At 35.0% G+C, this 9896-nt stretch overlaps 1 long non-coding RNA gene across 1 annotated transcript; it reads left to right on the top strand.

The window, feature by feature from the left end:
* The first annotated feature begins 2876 nt into the window (after positions 1-2876).
* LOC118011223 lies at positions 2877-5431 on the top strand. The gene is made up of 2 exons (XR_004679426.1): positions 2877-3414; positions 4458-5431. It is a non-coding gene; the product is annotated as an uncharacterized LOC118011223 (long non-coding RNA).
* The last annotated feature ends 4465 nt before the right edge of the window (positions 5432-9896 follow it).

Genomic DNA, 9896 nt, shown 5'->3' with positions numbered 1-9896 from the left:
CTTTGTATGTCTGAAATATTTCCCAAATAAATTTTTTAAAAAGAGAAGTAGCAATATTGAGAGTCAAATTGAGATTTCTCTCAGACAGTAGAGCAAATAATGTTGAACATTATGAGAGAAAAGTTTGAGACCTATAACATCGATCCAGATGAGTTTCTTTGAAATAGGAATTCCAGAAGTAAAAAGATACAATGTATATTGCAGAAGCAATAGATAATAAAATGGCAGAATAAAATTTTCCTGTGCTGAAGAATGCCATCAAATAAGATATACTGGAATCCAATTTCTGGTTAAAGTGAATAGTGGTAAAACTTCTGAATTTGAAGAATCAAAAGAAAATCAAGTTTCCAGATAGAGAAAACAGGCTTTAACCCTAATAGGAGAAAGAATCAGATTGGCATCTGATTTTTCCTATGCAACACTGACTACAAAAAAACAGTGGAATTCTGAGATAAAAGTATAGTATTCTGAGATAAAAATATGTGACAGAAGTACTTTTTAAGTATGAAGGCAAAATATGTGTTCTAAAGGACTCTGAACTATAACTCTTACAGATTTAAATAAAGGAATGTATCATTTGGAAGGACTTAAGCAAAATGAAATGAATCCGCATAGAGAATTCTGGATGAAAAAAAGTATAAAATAAACTGACAAACAAAAGCAATCAACAAGCCAAAACCCAATCAGTGAAACATGGTTAAATCTAAAAAATTGTTAATAATATACTTTGAGGTATATAACTTGAAAGAAAATGTTCTAAATAAAATTGAAGATGTGGAAAAAAATTACAAGTAGGGGATACAATTCTAGATGACTTGATAATAATAAAACCTGTGCTCTCGCAGATGGGAGTGGGGTAAAAGGGAGGAAAATATCCTATGCAAAGAATTTCTATTCAGAAGGAGATACTTTTCACTTGATATTTATGAAGAAATACAGGTGTAAATAACGTTGAAAATTTGAGGAGACTTGTTAGAAGATGGCAAGTGATCAGTTCTCCTAACCTTCTCCGTACCTGTTTGAAGTGGCTGAAAATGTATTAAATTAAGCCTGTAACAGCATTGGGCAGCAAGAAAGGGTGTCATTCCTGTAGCAGATTTTGGGGATTTCCCTGAAAATAGAAAGCAGATGGAATGAGAGGGACAGAGAAACAAGAGCAGAGAAAAACACAACTGAAATTGAGAAGTTTTTCCTCAGTGGACCTCAAGAAACTACATTTGTGTTAACAATTTCAAAGAATTGGGGTGGTCTGTGGGGTAATCATCAGAGTAACTAATTTAAAAACTCCACCAGCTGGGTTCTGCTTTTCCGCATTTGTACAGAATGATTGTTAGCAGGGGTATTTATCTCTAGGATAGAGTCATGGCTTCTGTTTTGCAGATCGTGATTCTGGAGAAGGCTTCTGCTATGTGTGTTGTGGTTGGAGAGAGTAGCAGAGCCTGCAAACTCTACCAAGAACACAGAGTGGAGGAAAGGAAAAGAATGGTTCCACATGTGTGAAATACATGAAAACACTCCACCCTAAAAGTAAAGTCTTCCTTATAAGTTGGCAGTCTTGGGGGTTCTAGCCCACAACCTGCTTTATGATCACACATCCTAAATTAAAACGTGCTTCTTGATATCCTCTGACCAGTCACATTCAGCCTGAAATCAGCTCTCTCATTCAGAGAAGATGCCTTAAGAGAGGGACAGACCTATAGATTGACAGGAGAAACCCAGGCCAGTTAGATAGCTCTGGAACACCATTCATAAATTTGGAATACCAAAGATCACCAGAAAACCAACAGTACAAATAGAAGATGAATTAAGAGAAAAACTGACCTCTGGAGAATGGGAATGACTCAAGAAGTAGATGGAAAATAAATGTAATTCATATCTGCAGAGAGATCTTAGAGGCTAAAACACCCGAAAAAATAAATGAGGCTGTTCTGAAAGAAACAATCTTCAGAGTTCTCAGACACAAAAAATCCAATTGTTAAATTCAAATGAAGAGCTGAATGCTGAATTAATGATTTAGAAATAAGGTTGGGGAAACATCCTAGAACCTAAGGGTAAAAAAATGGAGATTGAAAACATGAGCAGATGTTTAAGTTACGTGGTGCATGAAACCAGGTATTTAGATTTCCGGAGGAGATAAGAGGAGGGGAGAGAATGATTAAAAAAAAAATAAAGCACTGGGGCGCCTGGGTGGCTCAGTTGGTTAAGCGACTGCCTTCGGCTCAGGTCATGATCCTGGAGTCCCGGGATCTAGTCCCGCATCGGGCTCCCTGCTCAGCGGGGGGTCTGCTTCTCCCTCTGCCCTCTTCCCTCTCGTGCTCTCTGTCTCTCATTCTCTCTGTCTCAAATAATAAATAAATAAAATCTTTAAAAAAAATAAAGCACAATACCTAGATGCCAGGGAGTGTTATATGAATATTACAAAAGATGAGTGAGGTTGCTATATACACTGATGTGAAAAGATGGTCAAGATATATCAAGTGAAGAAGAGAAGTTGTGAGAACAGTATAGATAGTATGATACTTGTGGTCAAAAATCATGCATGTTCAAATATGTGCGAGAAAGATGAAAGGACATGAAATAATGGTTTCCTTTTGGGAAAATGAGGGAGGAATGATAGAATACTTTTCATTTTTCTTAAAACATAATGTTGTTTTGTAAGGAGCATATTTTTATTTAAAAAATAAAGCACTGAGAATTATGTTGGAAAAGAAGGGAGAGCAAAATGAGGGTAGTAGTGGTTACCTAAATCACTCTAATTTACACAGTCTCAGGTCCATAATTCTTTGTAACATACATTCTTGTTTTTTCATAGCAACCATCTCCTTCCCTCACTATTTCCAGATTCATAGAAGTGTATTTTCACACACTTCTCTGAACCTTCTTTTTCACCCAGAGTATCAGGGTGGGGGTGACTGATTTCCATTATTGCATATGGATTTTATGAGAGATGGTATATATGTAGAGAATACCTTAAAGTAAGGATATCTTCTGGGTATTCTTTATTAATAAAGGATAGTATCAACCCAACATCTTTTGTAAAGTGAGTCAGGATGTAAATAATGAACAGTAAGGGAAAAATCAGGAGAATGACATAATCATGATTTTGAGGTATATCCTGGTGGGATTTTTTGAGTTGAGGCTACGTAGGAATTGCTCAATATCAGAATAGTAATGTGTGCGTATAGTCACAGAGCTGTGAAATGTATTCTGGACCACCTGAAAGGCTCCATCTTTTTTGTGAGGAGATGGATATGACCCTTGATCTCAGTATGCCACATCTACTATAAACTTCTGAACCCTCCACCATCATTCAGGATGCATCTCTAATGGTTGAAGAAGTGGTGGAGGATGACATGGGAGAGAGTGCCTGAGGATCCTTGCCTGGGACAAGTTATGGGAAGAAAAATCTTACAGGTATTCTTCTTATATATTTTACTTGGTTGCTGTGTTTTTATTGGATAGAATAATTCTTTTTTCTGGAAGGAGTGGGGAGTGGTTAAAAGGCGTGGTGGGAGATGGGAGGGTTGGAGTGGAGCAGTCTTTTTTGTAAAGGATGGTAGAAGAATTAGGAAAGAATATCAGCATCTTTCTATCTCTTCTTTTTCTGCTTGTACAACTTTTGTTGTCATCTTCACAACAATGGAAATTGTATTAGAGTTCTTGAATCACAGACTTCTATGATAATAAGATTCACCAGGAACATTTAGGTACGCAGCATGCTGACATAGTATTAGCTAGCAGCACCTTTTAGAAACTAATGGAAATTGTTTAGATCTGTGAACTGTATTGAGTTTTAAATATTTTGAATATAAGCTTAAAATTTTTATTTGTAATTAATTTGTCAATGATCTTTTCTTCCGTTATTTTAATTCATTATTTAACCATTTGACACTGATTTATTTCTCCAGCATAAAGATGTTTAACACTGCTATGGACTTAAGTAGTTAATTAACTGGAGCTCCTTAAGTCTTAAATCCTTGATTTTTCTCTGGAATAACAAAGACTTAAGTGCCAAAAGCTCAGTGAATGGCTTCCAAGATCACTCTAGTTCCAGTGCAGCTTAAAAATACTGCAAAAAAGATGTTTTTCTTTAAATCAATCATATGTCAGGGAATTTCAGAGAGATTTTCTAGATATTATTGAAGTTTTAGAAATGGTATCTTCAGTTATAGTCTTGATAGTTTATAATTCTGTTGTGCTTTTAAAATAATGTAAGAAGTGTGCATGAGTATATGGGGGGAAGTTGTTTTTGAAAACATAGAGCAGTTGGAACATATACCTATAACAAGTAAGTAGATATGAGCAAAGGTATGTCAATAAAATTGGCCAAGATAAAGTAAATGAAACGAGAGCATATTGTTAGTTTTTTTTTTCTTTTTTGTTTCAATGAAAATAAGAAATGTTGCTCTTAAGAATTTTGTATTATTTTCTCTTTTTTTTATTTTTATTTTTTCTAGCTTGGGCACTAGGAAAGGAGCTCTTTTATGCCATCTTGTCTGCCAGTCTATTTGAATCAAGAAAGACTCATTGAAGACTCCTTTGAAAACAATGTTTTGAAGAAGGAAAAAGAAATACTGTTGAGAGAAGGCAAAGAGACCTAAAGGGTGATAGAAGCGTATATTTTTGTTGTGTAATGACAACAGGACTTCATAGAGTGAACATGGAGAGCTGAGGAGGGAGAAAGTTCAGAAAGGACTGAATTTTGTGGGTCTTGAAAAATGCTGGCCATCTACTAATGTGGAAAGACAGTTGATGCTTTAGTCCCAGGACTTTTTGTCTCTGCTATGTATAGTTCTCATAAACTCTTCTCACATTCAGAACCACCCTTTGTTCTCTGTGAATGATGGCACTTTTGCTTCTGTTAGCAGTGCTTCCAAGGATGAATGAAAATCTGTAGTGTCTGCCAAAACCTAAAAAGCACGGTTCATTTATTTATCATTAGAGCTTTTCAGGATACCCCTCTTGTATTTTAAAATTCTGTAGTGCTTAAAACCAACCATTGTAGGGTATTTTTAATCAATAAATATTAGATTTTTCAAGATGAAGTATGATGATTCTTAATCATATTGTGGCCAGTGTTTTCCAGTTTGATATCCATAGACTGCTTGATGAAACTGAAACTTTTTTTTACACTTAATAATCATGCTATTTATGGTGTGTCGTCATGATTTTCTCTTTTCCTTGAGGTTTTAACAGACCTTATTTTACTGTATATGCCAAAATAAAAAATTTAAAATAGTAAATATGTTGTAATATGGATTCCGATCTTGTATTTTATACTAAATATTGAGCTTCGTTTTGTTGTAAACTCTGATCCTAAGTGACAGTTTTATCTCAATTTTTGAAAATTAAGTGTTTATATGTGACATATAGGAAGCATCCTATGGATTTGGCTTGTGTGTGTTTTTAAAATTCAAATTTGTTTTTAGTTCTTTTTTAAAAATTATGTAGTCATACTATTAGGCAGCTTTTCTTTGGAAGACAGAGGAGGACTTTGTTTTTGAACTTATAATTGGTTGTTTCATTTCTCCAGGCCAGTGAAATGAATTATGAACTTTGTCTGATCCTTCACCCTTTCCTTATTTTAAGGACTTTTAGAACAGGTTGTGTGAAAAGTGTCAACCGTTTTGAACATAAATATCTCAGTCGTCAAGAATTTGTTCTCTTCAGCCTTTCTCCAGAGGATTTCTTGATTAAAAGTCCCTCTACTGGGTTCTCTTATGAGTGAATGTGTGTATTTATAAGGGTATCACTTTGTTTCAGTCTGACATAGTAAATTGTACATGTTTATTACTGCATTGCTTGTAGTGGCAAAAAGCTAGGGATGACTTTAATGCACATCAAGAGGGAGAATGGTTACAGTGGAACACTGTGGAGCTCTTAAAGAAATAGGTTCTCTTTATTTTAAGGAATGTCTGATATTTTAATAAGTGAGGAAAACTATTGTTCAGTATTCTATTTTAAAAAACTTTTCTAAATAAAACATGCTGTATATATTTGAAGGAAAGGTATAATTATATTGATACATGGGATAGAGGATAAAGAAGGAAGAGGATCATTTCCTATTTTTGTATTGTCACATTGGTTTTAGTAAAAGTGTTACTTTTTAATTTCTGAGGAAGAACTTAAGAATTATGGGAAAAGTATTTAAATGTAGTTTTATTGTATTTTATAACTTGATAGAATAATAATTAGAAATAATACTTACAGTGGTCAGTGATACACATACTTTGCTATTACTGTGAAATGAATTAAGGAGAATGCAGTATTGATTATGATACTTGGGAACACCAAGATAGAAGCCATGTTTACCTATAGGAGATAAGAGTGAATGTTAGTATGAACATTTGAAATGTGGTCAGATTCTTATAGGCACTAGTTTCAGTTGAACCTTTCTCTCCTCAGCCTCGGCATTTGAGATACTTTAACTGAATTTACTTATGTCCCTTTTCTCTACCCCTTCTTAGAAAGGAGCAGGCAAAAGAGGAGCATCCAACAGTATAAAGAGGAAAAAGGTGAATGTTCTTGAATACTGTGCTGGAGAATACACTGACTAGAACTGGGCTTTGTGAACCTTGCTCAGATCAAAACTTTTCTGGGCCTGTGATTATCCAGCTGTAAGATACGGAGTTTGGACTTATACATACTAAGGGCTCTCCTGGAAATAGGATCACATAATAAAGAATTCCTGCATAATAGAGAATTAATTTTAAAATGTAATATTTCATTTACCAACAAAAATGAATAGGTTTATTTTCTGGGGGGCGGCAGAGTTAATATAGTGATACATGTGGATGTGAAGTTGGACATTACTTTGGTTAGCTACAATATTAGAATATTTTTCTTTAAGACCTGATTACTCCTACATAAGGAAGGTTATTACAGTTACAAATATCTACAGCTGTTTTAGATTTGCATAGTTAACATCATGATTTTTATAAGTTTTAGAGTATAACAACTTATTTTTTAAAGATTTTATTTATTTATTTGACAGAGAGAGACACAGTGAGAGAGGGGACACAAGCAGGGGGAGTGGGAGAGGGAGAAGCAGGCTTCCATCCCAGGACCCTGGGATCATGACCTGAGTCAAAGGCAGATGCTTAATGACTGAGCCACCCAGGTGCCCCTAAAGTATAACAATTTAAAGTACAACAAAGTGGCAGTTAATAGATATGGAAGTTGTCAGGAAGTAGTTAGCTATCTTAATATTGAAGGAGACAAAAGCCTTACATTTATTTTGTATTGTGCCCATGGAATTGTGTGTGTGAATTTTTTTTTTTTTAAGATTTATTTGAGAGAGAGAGAACATGAGTGGGGTGAGGGGCAGAAGGAGAAGCAGACTCCCCACTGAGCAGGGAGCCTGATGCGGGACTCATTCCTGGAACCCTGGGATCATGACCTCAGCTGAAGGCAGATGCCTAACAGACTGAGCCACCCAGGCACCCCTGTGTGTGTGAATTTTAAAAAAATTAACCAGCTTACTGGAGAAAAAAACATGTCCAGTCACTGAACCCAGTTTTTACAGGCACAGGTTCTGTTTCTTTTCATTTTTGTAGCTACCAACTCTCTTGGCCTCAGCTTGAATAATTATATATTTCTTTCATTTTATTACTTGGTTATCAACTTAATTAAATTATATTACTATATTCTCATTTCTACTAGATTATCAAAAGATTGTATAATATTTTCTAAATTTCAAACAGTTTCATATTATAATCAAGTCCATAACATGTTTATGTATAGCATGAACTGTAAACTGATTTATGAGTTGTAGTTCTATATTTGCCATCTTTATATTTCAAAAGACTTATCTATTATTTGGCTTTCATTATAACTCACAGTATTACCATAAAGATTTGAAGAGACAGTAAATAGAAACACTTTGAAAACTGTCGATTATACAAGCATAAATTGTTATTTTATTCACTGGTCAGCAAAGATTAGAGGGTCTGTAACTATGTTTTTAAAGGCTGAAAACACTTTGCAAATCACTTGTCTATGCTAGGTTGTATGAGTAGCAATATTTCGTTTAACTGAGAGAGAAAATTGAGATAATTTTACTAGATGATTGACTGAGTCTACCAGTATTATACAGTGAGATGTGGAAATATATAAGACATACAAAAATTTAGGAAAAAATCCAACAAATTTCAAATTCAACCAGTAGACTTTCACAAATAGTTAACTTTGTTTATAAGTGGCTCTGAAAATACCCAAAATTATTTCATGGTTGAGACCTCAATGTATGACCATAAGGTATCAAGTTTAATATACTTTTGTTTCTAACTCAACTTGACTAAAACTAAACTGCTTATCTTCTTTTGAGCCTATTCACATTTTACCCTTGTTTGGAGAATGACCCTTCCATCTGTCCAGTTATCTCAAGTTACCATTTACTGTTCTCCAATAACACCTACTTCTAGCAGGTCCTAAATTATTAAGGTTTCTTTTTTAAAATGTCTTGGTTTTTTTTGGTGCTTCTATCATCTTTGCCTCTAATCTGACACCAGGCTCTAAACACTTTTTATTTGGATTGTAATGGCAGCCTCATAACTTGTCTACCTACCTTTAAAGTCTTGCTGTGTATTATCATACCATTCTCAAAACAATTTTTCTAAAGGTAAATCTGATCAAATCACTATTTTGGCCTACTACTCTTTAAAAAGTCCTTCTTTGATTAGGGGACTAAACTCCTGCAAAGTGCCTCTTTATGATCCTGCAGGATCTTTGGAAGCACATAACCTTGGTCCATATTCCTGCTCCACCCTTAATCATTGTGTGACCTCTAGGAAACTTAAACTTCCTTAGATTCCTCAGCTTGTAAAAGGAGGATGATCATTATCACCTTCCTTGTAGATTCATTGTATTTTACACTTGTGAAAGTGCTTAGACTTTGCCTTGCACATAGTATTAGCTGCTGTTGTAATTACTTCTCCAGCCTCATCACTCTTCACTGTCCTTACTCTGTGTATAGGATTATCCAAAGCACTTCTTGGACTTTATTGTAATTGGTTATTTACTTTCTTGTCTCACTCACTACATTGAAAGTTTATCTAGGGTAGATGAGCTGCCTTATTTTTCATTATGTTCCCTGTGCTTTGTATTATACCTGGTATTTTGCATGTCTTCATGCAATGAATTAATCCTTGTAGATCTTGAGGGATTGGAATGTGTACAATATATGTTGAAAAATTGTTCTGTACCTGGGGTTTCTAAAGAACTTTTGTAACATGGTATTTTTTTTTTTAAGATTTTATTTATTTATTTGTGTGTGAGAGAGAGGGAGGGAGGGAGGGAGAGCACAAGCCAGGGGAGCAGCAGGGGGAGCAGCAGGGAGGGAGAGAGAAGAAGGCTCCCCACTGAGCAAGGAGCCCGATGTGGGACTTGATCCCAGGATCCTGGGATCATGACCTGAACCGAAGGCAGACGCTTAACTGACTGAGCCACCCAGCCATCCCTAACCTGGTATTTTGTATGTCCTCTTTAAATATTTGCAGAAAGAATCCTGGTAGGTCCCAAGAGATTAGAAGGTATATAAGATATATACTGAAAAATTATTCTCTGTCTTAGGTTCCTAAAGAACTTTTTTAAGCACTGTTTTTTATTTCATCTAGCATGGTGCCTGGCATTTAGTAAGTGCTTAATATAAGTGTTGAAGTAATTGATTAATTTGAAATAAAAATTAGAATCTAAAAATGGATGAAGCAGTGGATATGGGCTATCATTGTTATGGTGGAGATGTCATCAGTTTTCAAGTTCCATTTCCACTCTAGTTGGGAAGAAAGAAATTCTATACTGCACATCTCCTGACCCTGGCAGTCTCAATTTAAGCATTTATGTGAGTTTTTTCTTGTTTTTTTTCTTTGTTTCTTTCCTCAGTAAACTTCCATTTTCGT

The sequence above is a fragment of the Mirounga leonina genome, unplaced genomic scaffold (genome assembly GCF_011800145.1).
Source record: "Mirounga leonina isolate KUSES-001 unplaced genomic scaffold, KU_Mleo_1.0 Mir_150, whole genome shotgun sequence".
NCBI lineage: Eukaryota > Metazoa > Chordata > Mammalia > Carnivora > Phocidae > Mirounga > Mirounga leonina.
This window is presented reverse-complemented; position numbering and strand designations above follow the sequence as displayed.